Below are 18,220 nucleotides of genomic sequence, written 5' to 3'. Positions count from 1 at the left end.
CCATTCCATTATCCTCCTGGCTCCTTCTGAAAGAGGCCATTAAAAATGTAGGAAACGGAGTTTTACTCTAACTCAAAATTTGAGCAAATTTTATTTCTATTTATTAGTGAAACTGGTGCTGCTGAAGAAAAGCCAGATTGACAGTCATGGGGAATGAAATCCTTTATTCATCCACAGAGCAGGTAGCAGAAGTGGCAGTTTCTTCTGCCCTGCCAATTTTGGCTTATTCCAGACCGAGTGACGTTACCTCCGGCAGGATTGTTCTCCTCCATGTCGTCCTAATCACTGCACTCTCTGGCCAGACAGGTGGCAATTTGTGCTGGGTGTTTTGTGCTGTGGATGTCTGATCTCTGAGAAGAGGATGGAGACCACAGAACTCTCTACCTAAAGACAACAGTTTTACCATCAAATGGCAACAACTTTTTCACTATCGTTTTTGGCTAGGTTCAAACTGGCAGCCTACCGGCGTCTGGCTTGGTCTGTATTGCACTGTATTGCCCTGTTTTGTTCTTTCCCTCTGAAGCATTGGGCACTGGCCACTGTTAGAAGACAGGATGCTGGGCTGCCTGGGCCATTGGTCTGACCCAGTATGGCCATTCTGATGTTCTTATTACCAGTCACTTCCGCTATCTAACTCTCTGACGCTCGTGTAAGTTCTCAAACACTCTGTATGATGATGGCTGTGCAAAGCCTATCTTCTGAAGCTGGCGGTGAACCAACCAATACAAGTTTGGAGCTTTGGTTCCACACAGGTGCTTTCACCTGGCTCTTGTCTGACCACCTGTGCAGGGTGGTCAAAGGGGCTGCACAGTTCTGGCCGCTTGCCTTCCCTGTCCTTAAGATATTCTGGGAGGGAAGTCAAGGCGAAGCCCCAGCACGTTGAGGTGGCCTGGAAGCAGAGATACGCCCCATTGCCTCGGTAGCCATCTCACTGCGTGACACTGCATCATTCCCAGTGCCGTAATTCTGAAATCCCTGTGTTACCCCAGCAATTGATGAGGCTTATCCTTCCTAACTTCTAGTAGTTAGGGAATGCCAAGTGGTTCCTGGTATATTACGATGGGGTTTACGTTTCTCTGCCTGCAATCAGTCTGAGCAGCTGCTGCAGGGGAAGCAGCCGTTGTCTCCCTCAAAAACCCAGGGGAGAGCAGTGAGGGGGCCACCCAGCCTCAGTACCCCCCCATCAAGAAAGAAAGCAAGTCACCAGAACCACGGAAAACAAACAAGAGCTATGGTGGATGGCTGTGGGCGTTACGATAGAGAGGTCAGCCCAGCAGATGCAAATATCGCCCTGGAGTTGCAGACTTTTGTAAACCTGGGCCGATGTGAGCAAATGCAGGAGAATCCTCAACCTATTCTGATTATGGGTCCTTATGTGACGTGTTCGCATCGACCTCCATGCGGCTGAGAGAGGGGCAAGCAATGAAATGTGGTTGTAGTTGAATGAGAGGGAATACCATCTCCGCAAAATGCCGGGAGGCTGTAATTCTTAAGGAGCGTTTTTGACACACAGTTGCTCAGTCAAAGGAATTTGCAGTGGGAGCCTCACCTTGCTTGAAAATTTGAAAACGTCCCAGCTATCCATCTCGTTCATTTGCATTTCTTTTCAGAGGATGAAGTGGAGCATGGAGGATGGCAGTATTGATGAGGATTAAACTAGCAAAGCAGTATGTGTTCATGGAATACCTAGAGCTCTGCCAAAGTAGCTTGCTTTTAATACATGTATCATCAGAACTGGTGGCTAGGCAATCTGCATTTATCATGGGTGGATTCATACCGGGCTATTTAATAACCTACAAAAAGATTAATGTCAGCAGGATCACATCTTTAAGGGGGTCATTGTACTTATTTTTTAGAAATTATGGCTACATAAATTGTTTTGTTTTTGTTAAGAAAGACATTGCACATTTGGAAATTTCCCAAACTCCCATCCACTCATAGCAGTCACATCCCATTACATGACAATGGTGACGTAAAGTGGAGTGATGGAACTGGGTGGGACGTGTCACAACTCGGAGCATGATGTGTCAATTTGCTGAGTGTAAAAGACATTGTTTTCCATAACAGGACCTTTTTTTAAAAAAAAATCCTTGCTTTTTCTGAAAAACAACTGTCGGACCACCCCTGCAGTAGATGGCTAAAAAAAATGGAGCCAGGTGTTTGCCTGTATGGAAGTAAGTAGTGGGTAGCAGGTAGAAAAATGGCTGTGAAAACTAGGTATGGCATTCTCCTGCTGTATGAAGGCAAAAAATATGTTCTTAAGTCATCAGAGTGAGTGACAAGTGTGGCGGAGACAAAGTTAACTCTAGCAATACTATATATCTAAATGAAAACAGCAAAGTACAAAACCTATGTCAGGTGGTCTCTCTAGCAGATAAATTATTCAATCTCGGTTGAGAGGTACCCTTGCTGGCTGTTATGTAGCAACACTGATTGTTGCAACATAAAATACTGGTGTTAACCAGGGGTGTAGACAGCAATTTGAAAATGATGTACTCAGCAGTGGAGCTGTTTCTCCCCATTCCCATAATCCCCTAAGGTAGATATGCTATTACATACACTATGATCATTAACACAGCAGATGCTGTTAGCTGGGCATCAGATAAGTTAGCAGAAATCCCAGCCCTGTAAATCTGTATGCCATAAGCAGTGATCTGTCTTTGGCAATGTAAAAATCCTTAAAACATGTCATGCGTCATTGATGCCGGCTTAAGTTCTTGGTGTTAGGAGCTAGGGCAGAGATTCCCATCTGAGCTTCCAACACGGGCTACCTCAACACTTCTATTGATGCTCCAAATTATGGCTAGAGTTGGTATGGAAACGTGGTGGATCTCCAAGGTATATGCTAAGACAGTACACAGGAATCATGATATGGAAGGGTTAGCAACTGTAGGCTGAAAGCATTAATGAAAAGTCCAGTCTCAGGAACGATCTTCTACCTTTCTCTCTTGTGTCACATATAGCTTCATTCTAACTGCAGTTCTTAGGTAATAAGTTTAATTTCAAGAGATTGTGTGGAGGTCATCCAAGGCCAGGACATTGTAAGCTGTTTGTTTTCAAGTTTTATTCATGTTTTCCAATTTAGGTTCTGTTTTTTTTTTCCTGACAAATCCTGCCACAACAAGATGTTTTGGCAGACAATGGAGTCATTTGGTTATGAACCACCCGATTTTTGGCAGACTATTACAGTAAGGGTGTGTGTGTCTGTGTGTGTGTGTGTGCGCGCACAGTCATTTAATTTGTGTATAGCTGGCTATCTCACTAGCCGCACTACTCCATTGCTGATGGAAAGCCCTTCTCCAGCTCAGTATTGGTATGTTCCATCTGAAGATGGCTTTGCTGGCATATCTGTTTTTGATTGTATGTTATGATATAAAAAAAAAACCAAAAAACCCAAAAAACCCTTTGTGCTTAGCAGAAGGACAATGTTTCTATGGTGGTATTTTCTCTCTCATCCAATGGAATTTTTTTAAACTGTTTTTAATGAGTTTGTGATCATGAAAGTTTCCAGAGCGCAACAGTGGAAAGCGTGAAGTCCTTTTTCTGGCCTCAGAACAAACTTCTGCCAAGTCTTCAAACCAGGGTGCCAACACTGGAGGTGTGATATGGACCCTACAGAATGCGGTTTTGAAAGATGCTTAAGGGTGCTGGATGCCCAACTCTCTTTTTGCAGTCTTGAAAAATCTCACCCTCAGGCTCTGTCTATACTTCCAGTTGCACCACCAGCAGTGCAGGATCGATTTTGCAGGTTCCACTGAGTGGCAGTGAAGACTCACTCAATCGAACCTAGAAGTCGACTCTGTAAATCTACCCCAGCAAGAAGTGTAGCACTTCTTCGACGGGAAGGCATTTCCCATCGGCCCAGCGCAGGGGAGATGCCATGGTAAGCAGACATTAGGAAGTCAACGGGAGATATGCAAGTTATTGTACATAGCTTGCATATCTCCCATTGACAGTTGTTGAAATCTGCGGCCAATGTAGACCAGGACTCAGTATATTGGAAGCTGGACTAACACCAACAAACCTAACAGCCACCAGTTTGTAATAATTTTGTTACCAATCTGCACAACTTTTCTATAAAAGAACTCCATGCTGGTCTGGAGAGGACATGCAAACTGATATGCTGTTATCTGCAGATATTGGTGTGTATATCTTTAAATTGGTTTCCCTTTTTATATGAAACAACAAGAGTTGGTGTCAAATACACCATTCAAAACTGGATCTGTGTGTTTAAAAAAAATCATTGTAGCAAAATAAATTCTTAACCTGCCTTGATGAAGAACAAGATGTGGATACAGAATCCCTGCAAAGAGTTCCATTATGAGATTTCTTTCTGAACAGTTCAGACTTATTCATCTATTCAGCATGAGATTCAGTATTTTAATAACCTGCATGGAATATGCCTGCTCTCAAATGTCTTGTTTTTTAAGCACTACTTGAATTGTGTTTGTGTTGACTTAGTTGGGGAAAAACAGGTTTTGAGCATAATCTCCTTTCCTTTCCTAATCAGAGTTACTGGGCAAAACATACCAACCATCTTCTATGAGAGAGAACATTACCGTGTGTTGATTTACAATGACATCAAGAATGCAGGAAGAACAAACCTGGACTGCATACACACAAGGGAATGCGCACCAGAGAACAGTGCATTGATATATAGTAACTGCCGTATTGTCAGTAGTATTTGTCATCATCTAAACTTCCCCTAGTCAATGGAATGATACCTCAAACATTCCATTTGGATATTAGGTTCCTCATTGAGTTGTGAATATTCCAATGAATATAGACACACACTATGGTCTGTTTGATTGTCCTCTTTCTGAAAGAGTTTTGAAGGAGCCAGGGGTGAGGACCAGGATTTGCCTCTTTGTTCAACAGCAAACTCTGTGCCTTATTTAAGAAATAGCATTGACAGACGCCAAAGGTTCTCCCCATCTTGTCATCCTTACCTGGAAAGATGATGGCAGTGCAGCAGGATTTTGAGGGTGAAAGAACCACAAAGTGGAGAAAAGAAGAGGTGTGTGAGATTCTTCATTAAATAACGTGTGGATGGAACAACTTGAGAATGATGTTGAGAAGCAACTCAAAGGGGCAGGGCTAAGAGCTGAGTAATACTCTACATTCCCACTTTGGGAGCACTTATGTACAAAGACTGACATGTTTGTGAGCCTTGCCAAAACTGATCAGGGACTAACTGTTGCTAGGACTGTGTGCAAAACCCGTGTTGAGTGGAACAAAAAAAAATTGTGATTCCACTCCAGGAGAACATCCTGAATTTTTTCCCAGGTGTACACTTGCCATTATCATGGCAAAATGCCTGGAAACTGCTTTTTATTTCCACAAAAATGGCTTAAGAAGGGCACGTCAAAAGTTTGTGGTTTAGCACATTCTTAGAAACAAGGAGCCAGATCCTCACCTAGTGTAAATCAAAGTTGTTGCAATATAACTGATTTTAATCAGCTGAGTATCTGGTCATCCTGACTGGCTACTGTGGAGACTCTATTTAAACAGCTCTGATGGAAATTTTAAAGGAGCATCTTGTACTCCCTTGTGTGTGGTGGTGGTCTTTTTTTTTTTTCTCCCTTACCAGCAATTCTCTACATTTTAAAAAGAATTTTTAAAAAAAGGGATTTCATTTTCTATTGATTGTTCAGACTTTGTAGTTAGACTTGTTTTAGGCCAGCACCTGTTGTTTGATCCTATGAATTCTTTTTATTGGTTGAATAGATGAATGACACATCTGCTATTAAAATACATAGAAACAATGGAAATCAGGATGCAAATTTTCACACCTAAAAGGCAAAGTTCTTCATTGTGACATAAAATTTCATTTGTATAATTTGTGAGACTGTATCATCACGATCTAGGGAGTAAAAATAATCATTTCATTATTTTAGCTAGAGAATCTCACTGGACCAAGATATTTATGCTGTAAATAATCATTCTATAATGAAAAGATTTCATGTTAAATATGGTAGAGAATTTTTGTAACCAATGAGTAGTAGATTTCCTTTGCCTATCCCTCAGCAGAGCTAAAGACCAGATGATAATTCAAATGAACGAGCATGCAAATCCAGAGAGCCACAACATTACAATTGCATAGGACTTAAACATACATCTTAAACATCTTTTGCATATTCACACAGGATGAACTCAGGTGTAGTGCATCTGTAGTGCTGATAGTGAGATGTGAGTGCTGATAGTGAGATGTGAGTGCTGATAGTGAGATATTCACACAGGATGAACTCAGGTGTAGTGCATCTGTAGTGCTGATAGTGAGATGTGTTTTACACAGAGAAATGGTCTGGGGAAATTAAACACACACGAGAGATATCAGAGATTCTATGTACTTGCAACACAGCATAGATAAATCTAGCAAATTTCAGTATCTATAGACTATCTGTTGTTTAACTATAAATATTGTATCTATCCTACCATTAAGGTTTGAGCATATATCCGTAGAAGCAAGGAAATCAGATATGTACCTCCACTCCCATGCACCTTTGTGAAGTCATTTATATTTGTTCAAACCAGGTGAAAAATGCTACCAAATTAATGGCAGTGATTCACACTCAATTTATATGTGTAAATGACTACAAAGAGTGCAAGTCAATAGAGAGGCAAGCTCAAGGATTGCATATGTCCTGAATTCAGCCAAATTGTGCCTAACCGTTAGAATGCACACGAGACTTTAGCAGAGTGTTCCTCAGCACAGGACAATCACATATGGATTTAGAATCTATTTTTAAGTGATACACAAAGTATTTATATCCATCCACATGTTCAACCTGTATTTGTGGAATTATGTTATGTTGTTTTAGTAAAACCGTTTACTTGGTGAGCTCTGTTATACTACAGAGCAATCCATTGCCATATTGTCCCATAAACAAAGAAAATGTTTCAGTACCAAGGCAAGATACAGGCTGTAGATGAGTGGCAATTGAAATGAGAAACATCAAATGGCATTAAACTGAAGGAAGAGCTAATTGCACTGAGCCATTTCCTTCAGGACTTTCCAAGATGGGGAAAGGTGATGTGTAGACGGGTGACATGGTTCTTAGAAAGAAACTGACAGCTGGTTCAGTGATGATATGAGCTCTCCACAGCCTCAAGTATTGATCATAAACAAGCTCGCTTCTTTTTTTTTGTCTTAAAGTTGCTCGTACTCTGAAAGGTTGTCTGTTGTTGGTCCAGTGTCCACAGGAGGCTCATTTAAGTGACAGTGATACTTATACAGGAGATTGTGGGCCGTGAATTTCTCTGCCTTCTTTAACATCAGTATTGGCTTCCCATCTTCCTCTGCATATAGCTCTGTCTTCACTTTATCACCTTTGAAGCACTATGCAGATCCACTTTTGCCTTCTGCTTTTCCCTCGTTTTTTCCTTCCTTCCCACACTGCTCTATTCACTCTACAAGCTTCTCATCTTACTGTTTCTCTTTACTTCAGTCCAGGCTTGAAATTTGATCTAATTTCAGTGAAACTTGCATCGATTTACACCAATTAGTCCTTTCATTTCCTCTTAAGCTATGTACACACTAACGGTGGCAAAGTCGCCACCGTCAAATTGATTTTTTTTTGTTCGATTGAGAAGCAGTGAAGATGAGTTCAATCAATCCAGAAGTCGATGTAATAAAACCACCTCCAAAAAAAGTGTAGCGCTGTTGACAGGAACGCATTTCCTGTCAGCACAGTGCAGTGGAGACGGCATGCTGAAGGGAAATTACAAAGTTGATGGGAGTTACGCAAGCTACACAGAGTAGCTTGCGTAACTCCCATTGACTGCCGCCGAATTTTGCCGTAGTGTAGACCTGCCCTCACTTTGTTCTTTGCACGTTCTGTGACACCACCCTTTAGACTTGATCCTGCCTCACAAGTAATTTACAACATGCCTCCTTCCTCCTCTTCTGCAAATACCTTCTGAAGGACAACCTGTTCCTGTGAGCCCAACCGGTGATAATATTCACCTACAGCCCCATTTTGTTCACTAAACCATCTATCCCCATTTATCCCTTTCATGTGCGATCCAACTTCTATTGTACCCAGTTTGGATTTTTCCACTGACTTCCTCAGGTCAGGCTTTAGACTGCAAACACATTGAAGATTTTGGCTTGGCCTGGCATGCAGGATCCATTATGAAAGATAATTTACAGTTTCACATATAAATAAGACCTGGAGAGAAGATATGGAATGGGACTGATACAGTAGCATTGTGCACTGGAATTCCTTGCCATTAGACACAGTTAAAGAATAAAGCTTTCCAAACATAAAGGTGTACTGTAGCTTGCATGTCTTTACACACACACTAAGAATACCTGTTACACACATAAAAGATACTAGAAAAATAATGGAGATGAGTCAACTCAAGCTTGTGTTAACTGCTGCAGAGAATGACTATAATAGTAGGTTACTGTTTCCATTATTAGATAAAGTTAACAGAATATGTGATGTTTCAAGAAGACAGACAAAAGTTTTGTTTATGCGCTCCATGTCCTTAGTTATTTGCTTAGCTTTCTGTTTCCCTATCCATCAGATCTATGTGAAATGTACAGTGTACAAGAAAAGTAGGGGTTGTAACCAATTTCTGTAGGTTTTGAGAGGGAAGATGATCTTCTGGCTAAGGCGATAGTCTGGAACTCCAGAGATCTGGGTTCAAGTCTAGGTCTGTTAAAGCCTGAAAATTTAACTTTGGGTGAATCACTTAATTTGTCTGTGCCTCAATCTCCACCTGTAAAATAGGGATATTTCCTTTTTCCACACCCTCTGTCATTCATGTCTATTCAGATTAAAGTCCCTTAGGACATGCACACAATGTCTAGCAAAATGGAACCCCAGTCTCAGTTGGTGCCTCTCAGCACTGCTGTAACACAAATAAGCAATGGATTGTGTATCCAGTTCCAAAAAATGTATTGCATGAAGGATGGGAAATGAACAATCCCTATCAGTTAATGCAGCGATTTGTTTGGAAGCTTATTGTGAGGAGAAATTCAGTGGTCTAATGCAAGTAGAAGATGGATGAGTCTCCAAGAGACACTCTCATTGTTGAAGTTGAGTAGCTTTCCGAGGAGACTGCTTGAAAATAACTAGTGAATAACTAGGTTTCACTGCTAGAAGTAGGCCAGCATCGAACTCCATGTGCAGCAAGATCCTATAACATTAAAGTCAATGGGGATCAGGCTGCCAGAGAGCACTGTTACAAACAAGCCCTCTCAACGCTTCATTTTTGCAGAGATGTGGGGCCCTACCATATTCATGGTCCATTTTGGTCAATTTTATGGTCGGGGGGTTTTAAAGTTAGTCAATTTCACGGTCTGAGTCTTTACATCTGAAATTTCACAGTGTGGTAACCATGCGGGGGGGGTCCCAACCCATAAGGCAGTCGTGGTGGGGGTGTCGCAAGGCTATTGTAGAGGGGTTGTGGGGTTGCTACCCTTACTTCTGGCCTGCCGCTGGCAGGGGAGCTGCCTTCAGCGCTGGGCAGCCAGAGAGGAAGGCTCCTGGCCAGGCACCCAGCTCTAAAGCCAGCGCCACTGCCAGCAGCAGCACAGAAACGAGAGTTGCAGGGTAAGGGGGTGGGTGGGATACCATACGTCCAGTTTTCCCAGCAATCTCCTTCCCGAGACAGGGGCTGGCAGCTGGAGCCGCTGTCTCCTGCCCGGGTCGGGGGGATAGGAGAGGGGAGGGTGGCAGGTGGAGCTATGGTGCTTCCTGCAGCTGGGGGAAGTTTCCCGAGGTGGGTCTGACCTGCCCCAGGAGTGGCCCCAGCAGGGGAAGATGAAGTCCCATCCTTCCCCGTTCCCAGCAGCTGGAGCCCTATGCAGGGTAGGAGCCCCTGGCTGGGTGCCAGATTTCATGGGGGAGATCAGATTTCATGGTCAGTGACACGTTTTTCACGGCCATGAATTTGGTAGGGTCCTACAGATATACCTTCCCTGCAATGTTAACGTAATGTGACTTTGCCCAGTACAAATTTAAAGTGTGAATGATTCTCTTGTTCCAACAACAATTCATGAGTCCAAGACCGTGAGAAATGTGGTTATCGTTTACCTGTGCAGCTACACTTTATTTTAGTATTGCCCCATAAAACATATCCTCAGATGGGATGAACATTTTGTCAGTCCCTTGCCTGCACTGTCTTTTAGTCAGGTCATGGTATGTCATGAAGATCCCTAAAGATAAACTTACCTGGGTGATTGATATTTCCTTTCATTCTCATCACAAATGTGCTTGGTTACGCCTAAAAAGGACAAGTGTGGCTGTCCTAACAAATTCCCTTAGGAAATACAGATAATAAGCTACTATGTCTTGAGAGTGAGGCTGGAGACACTGCTGTCTTTGTTAGTGCGGAAGAGAAGACCAAAATGGATTCCTTTTCCGTTGATGTGTTTGCAATGTTAGGAAGGTCAACCAGTGTCCAATGTGGCTCTCCCCTCTGAGTATTGACCTGGCCTTTTGGCTATTGAGATCTGATAGGACAATGCTGTGCTCGCTTTGGCAGCACATATATGAAAGTCGGAACAATGCAGAGAAGATTAACATGGCCCTGGTTCAAGGATGACTCAGCATAAGGCTGCATGAGAATTGCTGGATTAGACGTGGCCTATAAATACGATGCCTTATTCTATAGTAGCTGACGCAAGTGCCATTGACAGAGCACGGTGCCACCTTCGTGGTTCTGTCTGGTGAAGTGATTAATCTATGAGTTGTACATCAACTAGAATTCAAAGGAAAACTTATTGTTTGTGAGATGAACTGTGTGTTTGTTTATCACTGGAAAGACAACCATGTCCTGTTTATCTCCAGAGCAGGTGCAGCTGAAGAATACAAGCTTCTTTCTAATGCCCCACCAAACTGCTTCAGGTCAATGTCTTCAGGTGAAGAGGTGGTACAGCCTCCATGGCCTGTTCGGTCTTCGGCTTCTCTGTTATGACTGCCAACAGTGGTGTCAGTTTTTTTGGTAACCTATCCATGGGAATGGACTGAGGACAACCAGGTCATTTCACCCAGGCTGCCAAACAACCACCAGATGGGTATTGGCTTTCACCAGTTATTGACCCTGGAATGGAATTAAATCAGGGACCTAGAGATAAAAGGGTTAATATTACATCATCAGCCCCTGGGGTTGCCCAATGCACCTGCAATAGATGTTAGTATTTATAGCAGAGTATTTTACAGAAGTCTGTGGCTAATCTTAAACCATTATCCCAAACGCTTCATTAGTTTTTAAAAAAAATCAGGAGTTCACCAGAATGAGATGGAAACAACTCCGAAATATGAGAGCACAGAATGTGGGTGAACCTGAATAGTTATTGTTTTAGCCAGAGAACAGCAGCAGTTCTTTGGAAATGAAACCACATCTCATTTGACTATTTGACTACCTTGTCCTAGGGGCCCGGGTTGAAGTTCTGACATCATTGTCAGCACTTTCCTTATTTCAGGCTTGGTGAGTTTCCTGCTGTGGAAAAAAACTGTCTAAAAAAAGAAACTGCTAAAGCTTAAAAGCAATCCGTTAGCAAAATTCAGCAGTGGAGGCCTCTGGTGATGAGTCATTTTACACAAATAAGTGCCACGCTAATCAATTGAGAAATAGGATAAGGGGCATTGGCAGACAGGAAAAAGCGTAAATAAAACTATTGTGACGATAAGTGGGTGGGCAGGGGGTATATGGCAGAAGTAGTTAATTGTTTCATGCTTTTTTGAGGACAAAGAACAGAGCTCTAACAACTCAGAGGCCTTCAGCCTTGTTTGCGGTAACACCTTATTTAATGATGAGGCAGAGCATGACATTTTATCACATATTTCTGACATACTGTAGAGATTGTTTTATTGACATCAGCAAAATCAGTCACTAGCCAAATTGGCTTTGTTCTTCTTAATATGAATCCTGCCATTAAACATCTATTAAGTATTTATTGGCAATTTATTGATATTCTATTCAAATTAAATTCTCAGTTAATTAGTCACCAGTGGATTTGCTTTCCCAAGTTGCAGCAATATGTCTCGGAACCTTTTCAAGCTTTTTCCACTGGCATTCTTCCAAGATGTTTCCTAAGAACAAGCACTGACGCTGGTATTTAGAGCATATGGTGGTGATGTGTTTGTATGTTCATTAAATCAAGACACCAATGAAAGAAAAGTGTAAGGCTTTCTATCCTTTTAAATGAAATTGTCAACCTAGATAGCGATTGCTTTTGCTGAGATCCAGCCTGAAATGACTTGCAAGCAGTGCTCTGTTATGATGACAAATTAATTCACATCAGACTTTGATCACTGCTTGAAAAGTTTTCAGACATCAATTTTCAGCACTTGCATTTAGAAATGAGAATTCCGTTTGCAGTCTGTTTCAAAACAACAAAAGCAGAAGTGTCTCCATGTTACTGGTATGCAAACCTCTTAAAAATGCAAGGAATTTAGTGGAAGCTTTTCATATGTAAGATAAAGAATTTTCAGCAGCAATGTCTGTCCTACATATGGCTCATTGTACACATGTGGCCATTGCTTGTGTGTATAAATGTGTGCACACAGAGTACATCTGTCTTTTTTGCTTCCATGTAACATGTCAAAAGCAAATGAAGATGGGAAAGGATCCTGCTTAAAATAGAATGGAATTATGTTACTCAGCCTAATAGTGAAGGGGCTTTTGGAAATATAGTTCAATATATCTAATGTTTATCACATGACTACTCATGCCCCAGGCTCAAAATGCGTAATAATGCATATTCAAACACATGGAAGAGCTGGAATCTCAAAGATAACCATACCTAATGCAGGGTATGACAGAACATCTGCTCTTTAATTAATCTTACGTAAAGACTGAAGCGCTGCATTAAGATGCAGAGTGTTTGACAATTGTTTTTTGTAGTTAACATGCTCCTGGCCTCCCTCATGTAATTGTTTCTGCTTTGTAACTCTCATAAAGCTCTGATAAACAACAACAATCGTCCAGAAATAAATATGGGGAAGGGAGAGAATATTATGATTCAAGAATGCAAACCCCAAATGTTTCCAAGGTAGCATTGGCATAGTGTTTAATTTTGAGGTTATGGATAGGAAGGATGAGAGAGAATCAGAGCATCTGGTTTTGTGAATAAATCACTGAGGCAGCTGAAATCCATTACCAAGATTTTCAGAAGGGCTTGGGATTTTGGGACCATCGATTTTTTTTTTTTTGGATGCCCCTCTTGAGCCACCATTAGGGCCCCTGATTTTCAAGAAGTGCCAAGACTCCAGCTTCTAAAAATCAGAAACCACCTTTATGGTGGCTCAAACTGGGCACCCCGAATCACCACTCGTTCCTGAAAGTCTTTTGCCATTTACTTTTCTCCTTGTAGAACATATCCGTTTGGGTGGATACGAATGCCCCAAGGGGCAAACATGTCTGGAACGTGTGCATTTATTTTGATGGAATAATTTAGCTATTAAAATGCATTCCAAGTGTGATCTACTTTAGGTTCACAGGAAAATTAATTTCTCTATATCACAATGTTTGAATACACACGGGGTGTGTGTGTGTGTGTGTGTGTGTGTGTGTGTGTGTGTGTGTGTATTATGGCAATTCTGGGCCTGGATCTGGGGATGGGCCTGAGTAGGGGCATTCAGGAAGTAGGCACAGCTGGATAAATGTGGAGGAATGGGCGGAGCCATCTCCCCATCCCTCCATGCTCGTTCTAAGGGCTGTGCTGCTGGCAGCGCCAGTTGCATGTAGAGGGAAGCAAATTGTGCCAGGTCATAGATGGGGAAGGGGCTCGGCCCAGTGGAAGAAGGGAATTCTGGCTAGGTTCTTTGGCTCCACTGTAAAAATGAAGCATGCTCGATGGGGCCTGTTCCTAAATTCATTGGTATCAATGGGGAGACTCCGATTTGGCTTCAAGGGGCTTTGGTTCTGACCCTAGAAGAAGAGGAGGTTCTTTGCATTTGCTCCCATGACCATCCCAACATTGTGTATTTGTGTAGGCCTGGCCTCAGTCTTGCCTTGAACTTCTAGCTACCTCCATTAGAGATTGTGGTATCTTATTCATGAGCAAGACCGATAAACGCTTTGTTAAGAACAGAAACTATGTACAAAAACAAGGCAACAAAATTTCCTATAAGTCTCTGGTTGTAGCCCAGAGCTACGCCCTGTTCTGTGTTCCCTCTGTTTTTTTTTTTTCTTATCCAGCATGCTGTACATCACAGGAGAACAAAAAAGACTCTTAAAGAGTGTACAGGAAGTGAAACATCTCTGCGTTTCCTGGAGGACTTTCTTAATAGCACAGAGTTAGTCCCATTCAGAATTCTGGACCTCAACACTCATAGATTCTGGGTTAAGCACAGTTTGTCCATTTCTAGTAGTACCGCCTGTGTGAATTCCATAATCTAGAAGAAAATGGAGGAAAAAAGGTGGTAGAATGGAAGAAAAAAATCAGACAGATAAGGATGTTAAATGGCATTTTATATTTGAAACTTTTTTGTTTTTGTTTTAGTACTCTTTTTTTTAAAAAAGAGGAAGTGTATGAAATAGTGTATGCAGGCTCTCCAGAAACAAAGCAGTCAATGTAGGGTGTCTTGAAAAACTAGTTCACTTTTGGCTGGAGTGTTAGTCTATTTTTATTCAGCTTAAAGCATACCCTATCTGCAAAAAATACGGAGCTGGCATGTGTGCTATATCTATAAAGAATCATTTTTATTTGTCTATATGTGTGTACAGGAGGAAGATAGAGACATTGAAAGAAAAATGCCATCTCTGTAATGTTCACTCTGGCAAAAGGTTTGCAAACAATATAAAAATAGCTACTCCTCTGAAATATGACTTAATTTAAAGTATGTTAAACAAACAACAACAAAAAAGCCAACCTTGTCACTATGGGAATTATCAGGAATTACTTTTCCTGGGCACATTTTATTATAATTAGCTATTTCGGTTCCATCGTAACATTCCATAATGTGTTGCAATACTAAAGCACATTTTCCCCTGAATAGCTTTATTTCTCAAAGTTGAGCATCTGCAGTAGATGTCACAGTATTCACCTTAATGAGGGACAGGAGAAGAACCTAGGTTTTACCAGCATATGAATTATTCTGGACTGTTTGTCACTCCTTTAATTTATATCCTTGGAGAGATGGCAACCGAGTGTACATCTTCTATGGAAGTAATTTGAAAGCTTGCCAGAAAAGGGTCTCAGTCCCTCCCTTCTTACAGTCCTGGCACATAGAACCACGGAAGAAAACAAAGGACATTTCTGAGGAGCCATCCAGGAAGACAAACTAACAATATAAACCAAAAAAAAAGAGAAAAGCCTTCACACCCATCCCCATTTAAAATGGGTTTGTGCTTATTTTAATAGAACTTGCCCAGGCCCTAAATGTTCCATAATCTAAACCTAAATGCTTTTTGCTGTTCTGTTGCCGTTCCTTTGTTCAACAGCAACGCCTGTTCTGCCGGTGGTTGGGGGAAAGTGCAGTGATTGTCCAGCTTTATCTTTTTGCTAGGAACAAACATTGTTGTCTTCAAGGTCATGGAGTGTGACTGCTCCAAAAAAACAAAAGGGGAAAATTACTGGTGTTCAGGGCCTTGTTTGTCAGCCTTGTTCTTGAGTCACCCTGGACCTCTAATGAAAATCTACGAAGGATTTTTAAACTTTCTCTGATCCTGAAATATGTCAAGGAACATGAATAGCTGAGGGAGACACTACTCCCTTTCTTTCCTTTCCTTTTCTTTTTGGTTCAGAAAATTGTGTAGCTTTAACCTTGAGTGCCTAATAATGTGTGACCTTGACTTTATGTTGGTTGGAAGGATTTCAGACTTGGTTTTATTAGGATTAGCTTTTTATCTGCACAGAAGTTCCCAAGCAAGTAACTCATCTCATCTCATCTCCTTTCACCTTAGACACCCAGTTTTCTCCTCTAATTTATAAAACAACAAGGAGAAAATAAACTAAATTATTGTGATGGGTCTGGCAGTATGACTTTCACCGCAGGGTAGGAGAGAGGATGCCATAATCCAGTGCTGGGCTCAGGATCAATGCCTTCGGGTTACATTCAACAGCATTATTAAAAATAATTCAAAGCTGTCCATTTCCAACACCATGCAATTCTTTTCAAATGCTTTCCATACAAGCATCACCACATTCCATGAGTGGAGAACAGCCGAGGAAGAGGAGGGTGATGGAAACCCACGTATATGGGATTTGCACCTTTGCACATCTTCCCTGCTTCTTGCAACACAAATTGACTTTGCAAGATTGGTTCAGAAAATGAATACCCAGGACATCGCACTGTTACTTTGCTGTGAAATTACTTTTCTGAATGAAAATATTGAATTCCTTTGAAAGCGAGTAGTATAATATCTCTGGAAATGAAAATCCTGTGGAAATCACAAAGGAAAGGAGACAGAAGGATATGAAAGCTTTCTATCTCTAAATGTTAGTCAGGCTCAGCTGCTGCTGCTTTCCTTTTTTGTGTGACAACAATCATAACTTCTCTTTCTCATGTTGATGCATTGAGTGCAGGAATCTCCTAGATGCTTATATTACAGATTTATGTTTTTATCTACAATGAACAGACAATATCATTATCTTAATTTTCTGCAGGGTGTGCATGCATTCTGAGCTAATGTAGTTCAGTTGTTTACCAAGTCTGATCTGCTTTGAATGTCTCTTGTCCGATGGTGAAATTATTGATGCTCATGGAGATCACTGTCCTATCTAAGAGCTGGTGGATTTGCAGGATGCTTTCAAATGAGCCAAGTCCTGAAGCCCATTCTCGGTATTTCCTCATTCCTTACACACACTGAGTAATACCTAACTCCTCTGGTTGATTTCAATGAGACTGCTTGAGGAATTAGATGCTACTCAGTATGAATAAGGGTGGCATGATTTCTGAACCTCAGTTAAGACTGAGGGAAAATAATGGGACAGATTTCTGGATATCCTTACTCTCTCAGAGGAGCTTCTTACTCCACAAATAGCCCCATTATTGTCACTGGACTACTCGAGGAGTAAGGTCCAATTCAACATAAAAATATAGTATGTAGCCCTACATAAGAGCTTCAGGATTTAGACCTCTGAAGCTGTTGGGGAAAAGACCAGATTCTCTTACTGCTATTGAGCCAGAATCCTTTGTTCGGTTTTAATAGCCCTGTACTGAATCTAGTAATAACGATCATGGTAGTCTTCAGTGTGAGTGGCTGGAAGTCTCATACTGCTAGTACTAAAACATCCTTGGAATTTCCAAATATAATAGATGAGAATTGCCTAATGCAAGAAGTGTTGCAACCAACATGAGGGAATTCTACATTCGACCTTGTCTTGACAGATAAAGGTGAACTGATCACAGAACTAAAAATTAATGGTAGCTTAGGTACAAGTGATCAGGATGTGATCACATGTATAATGTGCAAACTGAATAATGTAATAGTATGCAACATTTCCCAGGATACAATCTGAACTGTTGAACAGCTATGTCCCCTCAATCCTGAAACCTGGGGTGCCTTTTACACTGCTTCGCTGTGAGAGCAACCACTCCTGGTCTGCCCACACCCAGCCCCCAGCATGCAAATCACCCTAGCTATACGCTATGAGTATTTTAGCGAGGCACTGCTGAATTATATTACAGAGCGGCACCAGCAAATTCCCAGTCCCAGCCTTATCCCCCAGAACTGTGCATTTTGTACTGCCTGGCACCCTCCTGGACAATACAAGATCATAGAAAGTCCATCGTTTTATTAACAGAAAATGATGCGCACAAACCTTGTTATTTAAAAGGGAAGTTTCCAAAAGTCTCTATGCAAACACCCTGGTTTAGATAAAACAAGTTTATTAACTACAGAAAAATAGATTTTAAGTGATCACAAGTAATGAGGAATAAAAGTCAGAATTGGTTAAAAAGAAATAAAAGGTAAAATGAAGACGAATACCCGACTTAACAAGCTAAGTGAATTTAAAGCAAAGAGGTTTCTCTCACCACATACTTCAGTAGTCAGGCTAGATTTCTTTCAGCCAGGACCCCTTCCCCAGTTCAATGATGCTTCCTTTGTCTTTCAAGTGGTGTTGATGCCGTGAGTAGAGATGAGGGGAGAGACGTGATTTGGGGCTTCTGTTCCTTGTTTTTATATCTTTTCCTCCTCTTTGAAAATCATCTCCACCTGCGGTTCAGGAGACAGATGTCTGTTTGCCAAGATGTCAGTTTCTCATTCACATCCTTCATCCTGCCAAAGAATGGCCGCTTCACCAGGTGATAGTCCA

General features: G+C 41.5%; 1 non-coding gene across 1 annotated transcript; it reads left to right on the top strand.

Annotated features, from left to right (window-relative positions):
* Positions 1-10,481: 10,481 nt before the first annotated feature.
* Positions 10,482-10,586, top strand: LOC137156615 (U6 spliceosomal RNA). Its single transcript, XR_010920841.1, has one exon. It is a non-coding gene; the product is annotated as a U6 spliceosomal RNA (small nuclear RNA).
* The last annotated feature ends 7,634 nt before the right edge of the window (positions 10,587-18,220 follow it).

The sequence above is a fragment of the Emydura macquarii genome, unplaced genomic scaffold (assembly GCF_026122565.2).
Source record: "Emydura macquarii macquarii isolate MOO-44397 ecotype Brisbane River unplaced genomic scaffold, CSIRO-AGI_Emac_v2 contig_1451, whole genome shotgun sequence".
NCBI classification, from domain to species: domain Eukaryota; kingdom Metazoa; phylum Chordata; order Testudines; family Chelidae; genus Emydura; species Emydura macquarii.
Note: the sequence above shows the minus strand (reverse complement) of the source record. Positions and strands in the feature narration are given on the sequence as shown.